At 35.6% G+C, this 17143-nt stretch overlaps 1 protein-coding gene and 1 long non-coding RNA gene across 4 annotated transcripts in view; one reads left to right on the top strand and one right to left on the bottom strand.

Moving 5' to 3' along the window:
- Nucleotides 1-17143, bottom strand: part of ERC1 (ELKS/RAB6-interacting/CAST family member 1) — a 345893-nt gene that overhangs the window by 291794 nt on the left and 36956 nt on the right. The gene's annotated exons all lie outside the window — the stretch shown is intronic.
- On the top strand, nucleotides 2164-9110 carry LOC127538951 (uncharacterized). Its single transcript, XR_007947787.1, has 4 exons — nucleotides 2164-2240; nucleotides 3103-3194; nucleotides 5731-5839; nucleotides 7768-9110. It is a non-coding gene; the product is annotated as an uncharacterized LOC127538951 (long non-coding RNA).

The raw sequence follows: 17143 nt of genomic DNA, 5'->3' as shown, positions 1-17143 counted from the left end.
CTGAAAAATAGATGGAGATGTGATATTGGACTTCAGAGGTTGCAGCAAGAAAGGTCAAAGATATATTAGATTATCAAAGATAGGATATTTAAATTCATGGGAAATGATGAGATCCTTTACCTATGAAAAAGATACAAAGAAAAGAAGATGCAGACAAAACTTTTTTAGACAGTGTGATGTAGGTGAAGATCCTGCACAAAAGAGATTAAAAAGGAGCAGTTAGATAGGCAGAAGAAAAATCAAGATAGAGTGATATCCTGCAAACCAAGAGGAGAGAATGATCAACAGTGTCAAAGACTGCAGAGAAATCAAAAAGAATGAGAATAAAGGAAAGGCCATTGGATTTGGCTACTATTAAAGTCATTGGTAATCTTACAAAGAGTGACTGAAATTCAGTGGAATGATAAAATTGGAAGCCAAAATGTAATGGTTAAGAAGAGAGTGAGACACCTGTCAGATTGTCTAAGATGACAGGAAAAAATAATGATGAATGTTGGAGGGGATGCAGGAAAACTGGGACACTGATGCCTTGTTGGTGGAGTTGTCAACAAATCCAATCATTCTGGAGAGCAATCCGGAATTATGCCCAAAAAGTTATCAAATTCTGCATACCCTTTGATCCAGCAGTGCTAACTACTGGGCTATACCCCAAAGAGATACTAAAGAAGGGAAAGGGACCTGTATGTGTCAAAATGTTTATGGCAGCCCTTTTGTACTTTGTACTTTTATTGTACTTTGAAATGTACAATGGTATATTCCAGGCAATGATCTTGTTGGTGGGAGGAATGAGACAAATAAAGAAACAATTTTGGGAACCTGCCTAGCTGGAATATAAAATTTATAGTGGCTAGAAACTGGAAAATGAATGAATGCCCATCAATTGGAGATTAGTTGGGTAAATTGTGGTATATGAATGTTATGGAATATTATTGTTCTGTAAGAAATGACCTGCAGGATAAATACAGAGAGACTTGGAGACACTTATATGAACTGATGCTAAGTGAAATGAGCAGAACCAGGAGATCATTATACACTTCAACAACGATATTGTATGAGAATGTATTCTGATGAAAGTGGATTTCTTTGATAAAGAGAAGATCTAACTCAGTTTCAATTGATCAAGGATGGACAGAAGCAGCTACACCCAAAGAAAGAACACTAGGAAATGAACGTAAACTGCTTGCATTTTTGTTTTTCTTCCCAGGTTATTTATACCTTCTGAATCCAATTCTCCCTGTGCAACAAGAGAACTGTTCAGTTCTGCACACATATATTGTATCTAGGATATACTGTAACCTATTTAACATGTATAGGACTGCTTGCCATCCAGGGGAGGGGATGGAGGAAGAGAGGGGAAAAATCGGAACAGAAGTGAGTGCAAGGGATAATGTTGTAAAAAATTACCCTGGCATGGGTTCTGTCAATAAAAAGTTATTATTTAAAAAAAAAAAAGAAGAAGAAGAGTGTGAGAGGAGATGGAAACACTGTTGTGTAGAGGTTCTTTTCAAGCAGTCTGTCTATAAAACGTAGGATGACAGGGAAACATAGGAAATGGAGATAGAACCACCAAGTGAGGGATTTCTAAGAAGAGAGGACATATGGGCTTGTTTATAGGCAGCAGGGAAGAAACCAGTAAACAGGGAGAAATTGAAGGTAAGTGAGAATTGGGGATGAGAGGAAGAAATCTGCTAGAAGAGATGAAATGGAATGGATTTACTTGAGCAGTAGAGGCTTTAGCTTTGGAAAGGAATTAGGTTATCTCACAATGAGTGGGATAGGAAGGCTGAAGGAGATTGTGGAGAAGACAAAAGAGTGATATTAGCAGAAGAGAAGGAGTTTAAAATAAGAAAAAGAGCTTAATTTTTTTTTCCTGTAAAATATTAGGCAAGGTTCTTAGCTGAGAAGAAGGGGAGTCATGGGAGGTTTGAGGAGAGATTAAAAAAAAAAGTTTAGAAGAGAGACTGAACAGGAGGATAGTGAACTGATAACCACTGGGAATGAAAGGAAATGCACTCCAAAAAAGAGGAAAAAAAAAAATATATATATATATACACACACACACATACACTCTCAGGGAGTTCAAAGTCTAATGATAATACCTGAGCCTAGTTTTGAAGGAAAAAAGGAACTTTGAAATGTACAATAGTACATTCCAGGCAATGATCTTGTTGGTGGGAGGAATGAGACAAATACAGAAGCAATTTTGGGAACCTGCCTAGCTGGAATGTAAAATATATGAGGTGAGTAAATGAATTTTGTACCTTAAGATAATAAGGCAGCTGTGTGAAGGATGCATTGTAGAATCCTATCTGGCAGAATAGAAAGGGTCTTATGATAATGCAACTGAGAAGCTATAAGACTCTGGAATACCATAATAGCTGTCTAAGTGGACAGAATGTACTAGATGGGAGAAAAGTTCTATAGGTGAAGGATGAGGGAAATAAGACACTCAAGGAAAACTCCAATAATGTGAACCTGAAGGACTAGAAGGATAGCTGTTCTGGTGACCACAGTAATGCAAAGGAAAACAACAATGAAAAATGTCAGAACTGAACAATGCAAAGAGCAATGCTGAATTGGTAGATCAATGGTAAAACATGCTCCCTCAAGAGAAAGGAGGTGTCCTACAAGTACAGAAGAATGCGTACCTTTTCCAATTTGGCTAAATGTGTTAATTAAGATATTTGATCACGTTTATTGGTTAGAAGGAAGGCACTCTGGCAATGGTCTCAGACTGCTTCAGTGGCTCTCCCTTCTCTGGCATTTTTCTTGGTTCTCCTTTTGAGAAGGAGCCTGTTTGGCTGATTTTTAGTTTCTTTTGCTGAATTTTTATCTCATTCACATCATAATCATTAACTGTGGGTGTATACCCCAAGGCTCTACCCTGGGAACTCTTATCATTTCTCTGTATATTTTCTCACATGGTGATCTCATCAATTCTCATGAGTTTAATTATTACCTCCATACAGATATAGATATCTGAAGTTCCAGTTTTTCTACTGGGTTCTGATACCATATTACCAACTGTCTTCTACATATTTCAAAGCAGTCAAACATGTCCACAACAGAATTAGCTTTCACCTAAAACTACTCTTCTTACAGATATCCACATCATGCCACCTACGCTGACAATTATCCTCATCTCCCTCTCATTAATATCTTGGACTCTGCCCCAGGAAGCCAATTTCTGAGAGGTGAGCTTATACTTTATTTTGCCTATAACTCAACCTCCTCACCACTCTTTCACCTTCTCTACAAAAAGTCACTTTTTCTGCTTTCTACCTCCCTCTTGATTAGAGGCCTTACTCCTTTAGAAACAGAAGTTCCATGTGAACATTGTTGGAGACTCAAAGTATCAAAATATCTCTATTCAATTTAACAATAATTTGTTAATGTCCAATATCTGCAATAAACTGGGTAACAGCAACACAAAAGCAAAGCAAACCTTCTTCTCAAGGTTTCTGCTTTCTACTGCATTCTACTGCAGCGATACAATATGTACAAAGATGAGTAAACAAAAAGTATATAACAAATACTACAAAGTAATCTCAAAAGGAAAAAAGTATTTCCACTCAGTGGAGAATGTTAAAGTTCTCATGAAAATGGCAGCACTTGAGTTTTGCTTTGAAAGTAAGCTAAGAATCATAAATGGCAGTGATGAAAAAAGAATGTATTCTGGGGGTGGCTAGGTGGCACAGTGGATAGCACACCAGCCCTGAAGTCAGGAGAAGCCGAGTTCAAGTCTGACATCAGACACTTAACACATTCTGGCTGTGTGACCCTGGGCAAGTCACTTAACCCCAATTGCCTTAGCAAAAAAAAACAAAACAAAGCAAAAAACCAAACAAACAAAGAAAAGGAATTGCAAGTTGGAGTTAAACAATAGGGGAAGTGGATTTTGGGGCAGCTAGATGGTGCGGTGACTAGAGCACCAGCTCTGAAGTCAAGAGGACCCGAGTTAAAATTTGACCTGACATTTAACACTTCCTAGCTGTGTGATCCTGGGCAAGTTACTTAATCCCAATTGCCTCAGCAAAAAAAAAAAAAAAAAAAAAAAAAGGTATTCTGGACACAGGACTACAAAAAGGCACAGAGATGAAAAATGGAAGGATATGTGTGGAAGAAAATAATGTGAAGAATGGATTGATAGGTTATAGGTTATGAAGAGTTTTAAAAGCCAGGACAAGATGATGAAAATAACAGAAAGCAATATAACCAAGTACTATTCCACAAAAATCCTCTAAGTCAATCAATAACCAATAAGCATTTATTAAAATGTGCTATGTGCTATGCATGTTACAAAAAGAGGCAAAAGACAATCCCCGACCTTAAGGACCTAACAAAAAATATCTATAAAATGCACCAGAACAAATCCTGCCAAGTAAATCTAGAAAAAGTCTAAGTCTCTTTCTCTAGACAAGGTCAGCTGACACTGAAGACTAAGACAGGGCAAGAGACTACCCTTTGGGGAACTCAGCAAGGAATACCCTTAGCAGAAGCTGTATAAAAAGACAACATAAGATCACAGACACACCCCTCCTCCTAATCAATTCTGAGCAAAGTTCATTCATAATATCTACCTAAAATATATATGTTAGTAGACCTGTCCTAGGGTTTACATCTCTCTTCTGCAAAATAGGGTTTTTGTACAATCTACCTGACAAGATTTTTTGTGAGAAACAAAGTCAGCTGTACATAAGCGAGTCTTTTGTTTTGTAATCCCCCAAAGTAGAATATGTGCTATTTCTTTATAAGGTCTGTTAGCCTGAACTGATTTCCAACAATGAAGCTTGGAAAACCTGGTTTTCCAATATTTATTTATATAGTCACTGATTCTGCTTAATTAACTTTTGCCTAGAGATAAACAAGATCTCTGCTTAGCCTACACCAGCAGTAGCTTAAAAGTAAAATCCCTGCCTACCCCTTCCATTATTATTTATTCCTTTTTCTTTCTTCCCTATATTTATCAATGAGTATTCTTGAACTGAAAAGCAAGAGATGTTTTATATCAATCTGAAAGGTGATGATGTCCATTCCTACTAATGGAATAAAGAATAAGGAAGAACTCTTAACACGAAAGGAAAATGAAAGACTGACAAGTTCTCTCCCTTTCCTTGTTTTCACTGAATTCTAGAATCAAACACAACCACATTCAAATGTTTCAAAAACAGTATTTATTTAAAACTAACTTATGCTACTTTTATTATTGAATTGTTTCAGTGACTCTCAAGGCAGTCTTCTTGGCAAAAAAAAAAAAATCTTTTTATAAATGAAGAACTGAGGCAAAGAGGGTTAAATGACTTATCCATGGGCACACAGCTACTAACCCTCTGGGGCCATATTTGAATTCAAGAAGATGAGTCTTCCTAACTTCAGGCTAGGCACTCTATCCATTGCACCACCCAGTAGCTTATCTATGGGATTAGTCTCCATAGCAAGAATCAGTTTAATGTCCTGAGAAGTTGAAAATATATCTGAGTTTACTCTAAATATTTTTATAAGTTTTACAAAATTATAAAAATTAAGAAGCACAAACCTGCATTTCAAACAGTATTTATGAAAAAACTACTTAATATGTTTAATATTTATCAAATAACTATCTAGTAAAAAAAAGGGGGGGGGAGAGTAGAGGGGACAAACCACTTAGGATGTTTCAAATTTTTAAAAATAAATTAACATCTTGCTTATAAATTTGGAGATTTCCTATTTCCTCCCCATAAATGTCAACAGCAAATTCATGCAGTTTCAAGATTCTCTGAAGCCAGTGAGTGTGGAGAGAACCCAGAAGCAGCCAAAACACGGAATACATGGCATCTAGTCTTCAAAAACTCAGCAGTAGGTATGTAACCACATGGGGAAGCCATCTGTTCACGGAAGGAAAAGGAGCATTATATTCTATTTTATTATAATTTAGTGGTGGCAGTGGGGTAGAGGGGGGAGTATAATTGATCTTGATATGTCAGTTTTCAAAAATACTAATGTAAAAATATGAATGAAATGAATGAAAGAAGAAAAACTAGCCAAACTTCACTTCCTCTATTATAAAATTTGAGAAACTCTAAAATAGGCATTCACTCTCCCATCACTATCACCTAAAAGCACAAGTTTCAATTAAGCAAATTCATTTCATCTAAAACAGGATAAGTAACACTACTTTATTTTTATTTTATCATCATATTATTAATATTAATATTATTAACAGGAAACCAGTTGGCACAGTGCTAAGACTGGAGACTTGGGTTCACATCTGGTCTCAAACACTTATTAGCTATGTGACCCTCAGCAAGTTATTTCACTTCTGTCTTCCTCAGTTTATTCGACTGAAAAAAGAAGGAAATAATAGCTCTCATTTCCTAAGGTTTCTGTGAGCATCAAATGAGATAGTAATTATACATTTGGCACATAGTCAACACTATATAAATGTAAGCTATTATTATTATTCAATTACCAAGTACGTCTTTTCTCTCTCCCTGTCTCCAGAAAAAGAAATAAACCTTTTTAACAAGCTCAGCCAAGTAAAATAAATTCCAAGTGGGAAGTATTTTTTGAGCTTTTACACACCTCTAGTTTAGGGACATTTACACAAAACCTTTCTTCCCACAATAAATCCACACACACACACACTCACTCTTTCTCTCTCTCTCTCTCTCTCTCTCTCTCTCTCTCTCTCTCTCTCTCTCTCTCTCTCTCTCTCTCTCTCTCTCTCTCTCTGTGAAAGAGGAGGAAGTCTGGAACAAGATGATCTTTCCTTAGAATAATTTTATTAAGCAGTAATTTTAGGGTCTGTAAACACATGTCAGGAAGAGGTGAATTCAATTCCAGCCTGAAATACTTATAGTTGAGTGACTCTGGAAAAGTCACTTAACTTCTGCCTACCTAAGTTTTTTCAATTGAAAAACGGGGGAAAAAAATAATAGGACCCATTTTCTATGATTGTGGTCAAGATTAAATATTTCCTAATATCTCTCCACCAAAGGTGAAGTTCATCCTTCAAACTTTCCTGAGAAAACAGACTATTTACAATGAGAAACCTTTTCTCCCCTTTTTTTCGTATCTCCTTTAATCTCTTGACAGACACTTGGCCAACCATGCCTCATGTAACTTTGATCCAATCCCTCGACAGATTGACTACCAAGACTATAAATCCAGCTCTGGTCTCTCTCCTTAACTCCAGTACTATGTTACCAACTGTCTATTGGACAATTTACACTGGATTTACATAGATATTTTGCACAGACATCTCAAAATCAATGTGTCCAAAAAAGTGTGGTGTTCTTCTTTAATATAATGGTTCTCCTGTTCGGTTCTGCAAATATGTATTGTATCTAGGATATACTGCAACATATTTAACATATATAGGACTGCTTGCCATCTTGGGGGGGGGGGGTGGGGGGGTGGAGGGAGGGAGGGGAAAAAACGAAACATAAGCAAGTGCAAGGGATAATGTTGTAAAAATTACCCTGGCATGGATTCTGTCAATACAAAGTTATTATTAAATAAAATTAAATTTAAATTAAAAAATAATAATAATAATAATATAATGGTTCTCTGAGAGTGGATTTCTTGGGGAGGTTTTCTGGAGGCAGCCTTAGTTTTAGTTAAAAGTAATAATCACTTCAAATGTAGCCAGGTGTTAAAATACAGTCTTTTATTGTCTCTTCCAAAATCTAATCACCTTCACTTGGGGCTCGGCTAGTTTTCTGGAGGCCTTCTCTCTCCTTGGTTCCAAGAGCTCTTGCAATTATCCTTTGCCTCTGCTCCCTTCAGCCTCCAGCCAGCACAAAGATGGAAGATGGAATGACTCTGACTCCACCTCTGAGAGTGAATTTGTGGGCTTCTGTATGCCTCTAGCTCAACTCCGAATGTCTCCAACCAGCACCAAGGTGAAAGTTGGAATGACTCTGATTCCACCTCCAAGAGTGGGCTTGTGGGCTTCCTCCCAGAATGCTCTTCTCTAAGAGAGAGGGCTTGTGGGCTTCTGTATCTCCTAGAGTGCTCCTCTCTGACTCTTGGCAATGTTCCGAACTAACTGACTCTGACTGACTCACTGAAGCTCTTTTTATGTTCGATGTAAAAGGTTGACTCCTCCTCTGAGAATAGGAGTATGGGTTTCCTCCCAGAGTGCTCTCTGGCCCTAAGAACTTCTTGCTTATTATATGAGCTCTCTAAAGATGTGAACACAAGCATTGTTTCTATCAGTTCCACTTAGTACCTTGATTCTTCTGGCCCATAACATCTCCTTATAAGATCAGATCAATCATACGAAACCATGCTAAATTAAATAATTATTGTCTCTATCAACTCTAATGACTTAACAGTTTGTAAGGATTCCAACAAAAAAGCATTATGTAACTTCTCCCAAACTTCCCTTAACAAGAAACCCTTCATTCTCTCAGTCAGATGAGTTCTTTCCTACCTCTAGGATCAAGCATAAACTCCTCCATTCAACTTTTTAAGTCCTTCACAATCTGTCTTTCCTGGGTTATTGCACTCCCATTACAATACAGTCAAATTGGCTTTTTTTAGTTTTAATTTTATTATTGGAATGCACTTCGTCTTCATCTCCATCTCTCAGAACACCAAATTTCCTTCAAGGATAATATCAAGTGTCACCTTCCATGTAAGGTCTTTCCCAATTCCTTCATATACCAGTACCTAAACACCAAAATCAATCTATTTTGTTTGCATCTATACACATGCCATCTTCCTCTGAAAAAATGTAAACTCCTTGAGGGGAGAAAAGGTTTCATTTTTTTGTATTTTTGTCCCTAATGCCTAAGAAAAAGTAGGAGCCAAGCTCGTTGACTGCTCGGGAGAATCATACTCGGTGTCAATTCTCCATTATTAACCATTAACTCAACTATAGTCATTAAAGAGTAAAAAAAATGTGTTTAAAACAATTATTGGAATTATCACTGAAAGCTCATAGAGAGCATCAAGGAGAAGTGTTTTGCAAGTAATCCTGAAGCAATTAAGTTTTGCATTACTTTATAGATTTTTTTTTTAAAGTCAAAGGAGTTAGAAATGTAGGATCTTCTTGTCCACGAGATTACAAAAGCAATTTTTAAACTTTTTGGTCTCAAGATCTTGTCTACATTCTAAAAAATTAACAATGGTCCAAAATGTGAGTCATAACTATAGATTTTTACTATATCAAAAATTAAAATTGATAAATTATTAAAAGTTTTGTTTATTAAAAGTTTTGTTTAAAAAACAATAAATCCATTACATGTTAACATAAATAACGTTTTTACAAAAAAATGACTTTTTATGACAAATTGGTGAAAAGACTGGCACTGCTTATATATTTTTGCAAATCTCTTTATATGATTTATTAGAAGAAAATGGATTCTTATATCTGCTTCTGCACACAATCTGCTATAATATATTGTTTTGGTTTCGTACCAAAAGTATACCTTACATAAAATGCAAAAACAGCACACACAGTACCTATAAAAAGGATGAATATTTAAAGTTTTAAAAAAGTATTAGCATTGCTATTAAAATAGTTTTGACATCATGAACCAAATAATTTGACAGGGTCTCAATGATACTCAAGCACCTGTGGACCACATTTTGAGAATAGTTGTATTACAATGATTCTATTTATTCTAAGACAAAAAAACTTGTGTTGAGAATGAGGCTCCTTTACAAAGAATACACAAATGAGTTTTAAAAGCTTATATTAAACACTTAACAATGTGCTAAGCACTATGTTAAGTGCTAGAAATACAAATAAAAAATAGACAGCCCTGAACTCAAAGAGCTTATAATCTAATTATAGGAGACAATACATAGAGGAGTGTTCTCAGATGCAACAGCCAGTGACCTACCACCTTAATGGAAGGACTGAATTTAGTGACTTCCCCTCTGACCTGAACCCCCCAAAATCCAAGGAGGCTTAAAAAAAATCATAGAAATCAACACTCATTCTGAATTGGTGAAAGGACATTTATTCCTGTTTTCTAAGACATCTTTGAGCTCTCTTTGAAAAAATAACAGTATATTACAAAAAAATTTCCAGTGATTTTATGAACATAGTACTATGCTCTTCAAGGGCCCTAAAAACCAAAATCTTATTTATTCCTTAAAAGCTATTCCTCCAATACCAGACTAGGCATATTCTATTTTCTCCTTCATACATATTTTAAACCCCAGAGTTTTCTACCTATGCCCAAGACACTATGCTACACAATATATACATATGTGTACACATATTTATGTGTGAGAGCTATTTTTGTCTCCACCTTATCTCCTAGTACAAATAAGAAAACATATGATATCAGTCTTTTTGATTCACTGTTTTCATTGATTAAAACATAATCAAACACATTTATTGACAACTCAATGACAGCCAATTTCTTACCTCAGAGTATTTTTTATCTGTATTTCCTATAATAAGCTTCCATACTAAACTTCCCTTTATTGGCATGAAAGAAAGCATCTTTATTATATTATTATTCTAATAACAAACTTTGTAAAAACAATGAATAAGTGGAACACCTTTAATAGAGGTAGTCTGATATGTGTAATTCTTCAGCAGTGGAATAGTTCACTAAAATCATCAGGTAAATTAATGAATGACTACTATGAAAATAATGTTAAAGGCAGGATATGACCACAACCATAATGGAATATTCTAATAGCCAATTACTCTGCTAAAATCTTCTAGTGCTTCTAGAGAAATAACAATTCTACACAGGAATAGTAAAGTTTCCAACTAAGCCAAATTTTAAATTCACTCCACCAAAAAACTAAAAAGAAAAAAAAAAAAAAAAAGGCAGCAGTTGTCCAATAAACGTTTGATGACTAACTTAAGAAAAAAGAAATATCCCAAACACAAATATCCCATGAGCAAACACACCTGAAGACTGTAAAGTTCTATATCCAAAGACATCAAAAGCAATGGGGTCCTATTGAGTAACTCTAGGGAATCCATAGCATGGACTTTGGAAGCAGAACAAGAATAGGCACAGCTAGATGGATCACTGGATAGAGCACTGGCCCTGGAGTCAGGAGGACTTCAGTTCAAATCTGGCCTCAAACATTTTACACTTCCTAGCTGTGTGATCCTGGGCAAATCACAACCCCAACTGCCTCTCCAAAAAGGAAAAAAGCACATTAATAACCAGTTACAATGCAAGAGTGCTGACATCAAGACAACCCAAGCCCATGATATTCTTAGTACTCTGAAATAAAAGCACCAAAGATCCATCACTCAAAATGTCAGCTAATAATGACCTCTTCCTGATTATCTATGTACCTAGTTATTTACATGTACTCTGCCCCATTAGATGGGAGCAGAGCCTGATTTTTGCTTTTGCTTACCAGGATGGAACATAAAAAGCTCTTAATCTTTGTTGACTAAGTGACCTCAAAAATCCACATGAGAATAATTACACCATGAGAAATCTATGCAGAAACCAAGTGATCAAAGTCCAAGCCAAGCAGGAACAATTCATTTCACCCAAATACAGAACAGGAAAAGAAGTCTGGTCCTGGCAAAAAAGGGGGGAAAAAAAGATCCCAATTTAGGAACTAAAGAAATATAGTAGCTTCAAAAAACTCAACATGGTAGGTCAACTCCCTAACAATTGCAAAGAGACACAAAGAAAAAAAAATGGATTTTTCACAAAGACTACATAAATATCTGGAATAAATGAAGCAAGAGATTTTTCTAATGAAAATAATAGATCTAGAGGAAAAAATTGGATGGAGAAAAAATAATAAAATAATAAACTTCCCAAAAGTTAAAATAAAAAGAAATCAATGCCTACAGAAGATAAAAAATAAAGACCAATAAATAGAATAAAAAAGTATTTTTTAAAAATTACTATTTGTACAAAATATAAAAGAGAATTCAAAAATATGAGACCATAAATTTCCATTTCAAGAAAAGCCTATGTAATAAATACAACACACTATGTTCAGCTGTCCATCTTTGTTTCCTTGTAGGTTTTCTTTTGCTCTCTACTATGAATTTCTTTCTTAATTCTTTCCCCTGCTTTGCTCCTTCTCCCTACCTCCAGAAGGCTACAATTAACCCTGAATATATTTATTTTATTTTACACATACATACATAGACACACATATGTATACCTACACATATATAAATATAGATTATCTGTGATCATACACACACATAGGGCACACTACAGTTGTTTGCTCTGTTTTTCTGAAGGTAAATAACATCATTCTTCATAAGACCAAGTCTTTCCATATTTTTCTAAATTCACCAATTCATCATTTTCTACACCACAGCAATATTCCAATCTTATACTATCTAGTTACTTTATATAATAGCCTAAAACAATATTAACATATAATGAAGTTTCCCTATTTTTTCTCTTTTGACTAAATCTATTTTAGCTTTAACTTTGTCTGATATCAATGATTATTACCCCTGCTTTTTTCCTCTAATAAACTGTATTCATGGTCATTATTATGTTTGTGTGGTTCTTTTTTTTCCTATACCTGCTGACTTCTCTGCTTTATTTCTACCCACTACTTTGCCTTGCTATTATTTAACTTATCTTCTTCCAAGGATCCGTTCTTTACCCGCTCCCGCAATCCTTTCCCTTCCTCTTTATTTCATTCCCATTAATCTACACACCCTTCTATAGTCGCCATTTTTTTCTTCCCCACTTTATTTCTTTATAAATTTAGAAAAAAATTTATACCATTCTAGATATGTATGTATTGTTCCCTCTTTAAACCATTCCTAATGAAAGCAAAATTACCAGCCCTTTCACACATCATACCCCAATCTTTCTTTTGAACTATCCAATTACTCATGACAATTTTTAATATACAATTTATATTTCCATGTATAAAACATATAATGTTCATCCTTATTGAGTCCCTTGTACTTAGCCTTGGATGTTCACCTTATATTCCTCTTGGACATTATATTTCAAGAAATCACAAATTTAAAACTGCTTAAATCTACTACAATCTTTGCACTTTACATAATGTGAAAATGGGAAGAACTAGGGCAGCTAGACCGCTCAGGGTTAGCACACCAGCTCTGAAGTCAGGAGGACCTGAGTTCAAATCTGTTCTCAGACACTTAACACTTGCCAGCTGTGTGACCCTGGGCAAATAACTTAACCCCAATTGCTTCAGGGGGGGAAAATGGGAAGAACCTATTGATTGCCTTCCAAAAGAAACTCCAAAAGGAAAAGTCTCAGTGACATCATAACCAAAATCCAGAGGTCACCCAGGTCAAAGAAAGAAACATAATTAGTCAGAAATAAAAAGTTTTAAGTACTAAGGAACCACAGTCAAGACTACAAATTACATAGCAAGCTCTAACAAAAAGAAAAGAAATATCAATATAGCAGTCTTTTTTTATAGAGTCCTTTTATAGTGTTTCTGGAACTTTAGTGGATGTCCATCAATTGGGGAAAGTCTGAATAAGTTATAAATGTAATGGACTATTATTGTTCTATAAGAAATGATAAACAGGTTGATTTCAGAAAAACTTGGAAAGATTTACATTAACTGATACTGAGTGAAATGAGCAGAACCAAGAGAATATGTCTAGAAAGAAATTACTTGCAGACAGACATACAAAGTAAATTGAGGAGAGAGAAAAATTATGAACAAGTTGGAGAGAAGTAGGAAAGGCTTAAAGTAAGAGATAATACTAAGGTTAGCTTTTAAGAAAGGTTACTTCTAAGACTCTAAGAACTATAGGAGTAAAAAGAGAATGAATTGTAGTCATGGAAAGTAATGTGTGAAAAAGCAGGGATATGGGAGATGGAATATTATACTTAATACCAAGGCACCAAGACCTGTTTAAACTAGAATGTGGCTCTATGTGAAGGGGAATATAAAATAAAGTATATCTGAAAAAGTAAGCACCAAATTTTGAGGAGTTTCAAATGCCAAATGAAGAAGTTTATACTTTATACCGGGGTCTGGAAGAAGCTACTAGAGATTTGGGGATTTTTTGGAGGGGGAAAGCAACACATGGTTATCCTTGTATTTTAACTTTGTGGATGATAGATTGGAGAGATAAGAGAATAGAAAAGCAAGGAGACTATTTATAATGCTATTATAATAATAACTGACAAGATGAGAAGTGATGAAAGGGAAAAGGTGTGGTAAGACTTGATAGTTGATCTAGACTGAGAAGTTATTAAGTGGGGTAACCAGAAGGATGATATTTACAGTGTGCTAAAGTAGACATACAGATAAAACCAACATTGTCCTTCCCCTTTACGAACTTATTCCTTTATAAATGAGATTAACTAAATATACTCCAGAATCAACTATATAGAGTCTTCTCAAATTAGGAACTAAGTTCCATTTGTATCATTCTTACAGATTCAATTATCACCTTTAAGAAAAGCATTCTCAACTCTACCACATGTCCTGAGCTCCAGTCCAAAATTTTTAATGATCTGTTTAACATCTCTATTTCAAGGTCCTATAAGCTTGAAAACTCAACTTGTACCAAAGATAACTCATTATTTCCTCCCTTAAATACATTCCTCCTTGACACCATCCAATGTCTGTTTGAAGACAATATTTACCAAATACCTAAATCACTGGAGTTTTGCTTGACTCTTCTAAGATAGCATATAGTAAGATTTCCCCTCAAAAAAAGGTAGCCTAGACTTTTTTTTCCCAAGAAATCATTAAAAAAAAAAAATAAAACTGCTGTGTTCTCTTAGAATGAGAAGGCAAAATGGAAAACAGAAAAAAATCACTGGAAACCTACTGAAAAAAATTTCAAAAGGAAATCTCCCAGGAATATTATAATAGTCCAAACCCTCAGCTCTCAAATCAAGAAAAAATAAAAATAACTTCAAAAAAGAAACACAGCTAAAATATAAAAATTTACAAAGAGTTAAAAATAAGGAGCTACAGATAGGAGTTATGAAAATATCATGGCATGCTGAAATCTAGCAGCCCAGGTTCTCTCACAGAAACACTATAAAAGCTCTAAAAATAAACCATAAGGAAAAATTAAAAAATAAAGAGAAACATCTACACACTCCTCTAGCTAATTCATGACTGAACAAAAAAACTTCCAGAATTCTAAAGACCTCAGGAATTTTGAAGTAAAGAAAAAACAAGACAAACAAAAGCCAAAGCAAAGACCCATATCAAAAGGCAAGATGAGACCAATACTCAAGCAGCTCATCACCCAGGCAACTCTATGCCTAAGCAACTTTAAAGAGGCCCAAGAGAAAACAAGAGCACAGCAGCCAGTTAGGCTCAACAAAAAGACAAGAATAGGATAATACATCCAGGCAAGAAAGGTACTAAGCTGCTGGACTCATATACTTAAGTAGCTACGGAATCAGTGGCCAAATAGCCTTAACGGAGGTATATTCTAAGATGGAGCCAGATCAATGCTCTCAGCACACAGGGGCACAGCACAGAGAATGCGGGCAGCCCCAGTGATGGTTACAATAGGAGATTGGACCAGAGCAGTCCTGAGGAAAGACAAATACAACAATCCAGCAGTTCAGAACTTAGAAGGCACAACAAAACAGCTCTATCCAAGGTACAACTGGGAATGAGACAGCTTGAAATTCAGACACATATGGGGCAACCCAGAGCCAACGTAGTCCATGTCCACAGTAGAATAAAGGGTCAGAAGAGGGTAGGAGGGAAGGGAATAAGCACCTATATAGTGCCTAGTGATATCTAGAAACCCTCAGGTCACCTGGCCTTGGGAATAATTAGTCCAATCCTCAGACTACCTCATTTTAGGTATGCAGCCACTGGGAGTGATGTGGCGCAACCTTGGAGAAACATATGTGAAAGAAAGGGAGAGGGGATGAGATCACTAAACTGTCCTCCAAGGATGTCTGCTTTGTCTTCTAAAAGTCTGGGCTGCTAGCCCACATCTGGATCCAAATAATGAGCACTTAGTCTCATGAAAGAAAGGGGGTTTAAAAGATCATAAAGGAGGGAAAGGGACCCACATGTGGAAAAATGTTTGTGGCAGCTCTTTTTGTATTGGCAAGAAACTGAGTGGATGCCCATGAGTTGGAGAATGGCTGAATACGTTATGGTATATGAAATGTTATGGAATGTTATTGTTCTGTAAGAAAAGATCAGTAGGATAATTTCAGAGAGAACTGGAGAGACTTACATGAACTGATGCTAAGTGAAATGAGCAGGACCAGGAGATCATTGTACAAAGTAACAGCAATTCTGATGGACGTGGCTCTTTTCAACAATGAGATAATTCAGGCCAATCCCACTGGTGGTGTGATGAAGAGAGTCATCTACACCCAGAGAGAGGACTGTGGGAACTGAATGTGGTTCACAACATAGTATTTTCATTCTTTTTGTTGTTGTTTGCTTGCATTTTATTTTCTTCATCATTTTTTTACTGGTTTGATTTGATTTTTCTTGTATATCTTGCTGCAGCAATTTAACTGTATAAATATGTATGCACACATTGGATTTAACATATATTTCTACCATGTTTAACATATATTGAACAACTTGCCAACTAGGGGAGGGAAATGGGTAAAGGGGGGGACTGGAACACAAAGTTTTGCAAGGGCTAATGTTGCAGAATTTTCTATGCATATGTTTTGAAAAATAAAAACCTTTAATAAATTTTAAAAAAGAAAGAGGGCTATTATTAGTTCCCATTACCAAACTTTCCACTAATCATATTGATCTCAAATCCAAGATGTCATTTACTCTGCTCTCTTCTTTGTTTTGTACTCTTCAAATCCCCATAAATGTACCTGTTTGCTCCCTGCTCTTTGCTATCTTCCTCTCTTGAAATTTAGTCTGCTTTAATTATCATAAAACTTTGCCTCTTGAATTAGAATTTATCTAAACATTCAAAATCTTTTGGGACACCTGCAATACTAGTCTGGAATTACTATATTTTGGTGACCTCCGGTACCCCTGAATCCCCAAACTATAACGTGCCAAGATATAAGCAATTTACAAATATTATCTCATTTGTTCTTCACAACACCTGTGCAATAGTTATTATCCCCACTTTACAACTGAGGAAACTGAGGCAGAGCTTATTCTTCCTAAGGATAGCTCACCTAGTAGTAAGATTGAATTTAAATTCTGGTCTTCCTCTACTTCCCAGACCAGAACACTTCAACACCTACCTGCCTCTAGCAGGCAGCACATATGGAACACATAA

Source organism: Antechinus flavipes, chromosome 5 (genome assembly GCF_016432865.1).
Source record: "Antechinus flavipes isolate AdamAnt ecotype Samford, QLD, Australia chromosome 5, AdamAnt_v2, whole genome shotgun sequence".
Lineage (NCBI taxonomy): Eukaryota > Metazoa > Chordata > Mammalia > Dasyuromorphia > Dasyuridae > Antechinus > Antechinus flavipes.
This window is presented reverse-complemented; position numbering and strand designations above follow the sequence as displayed.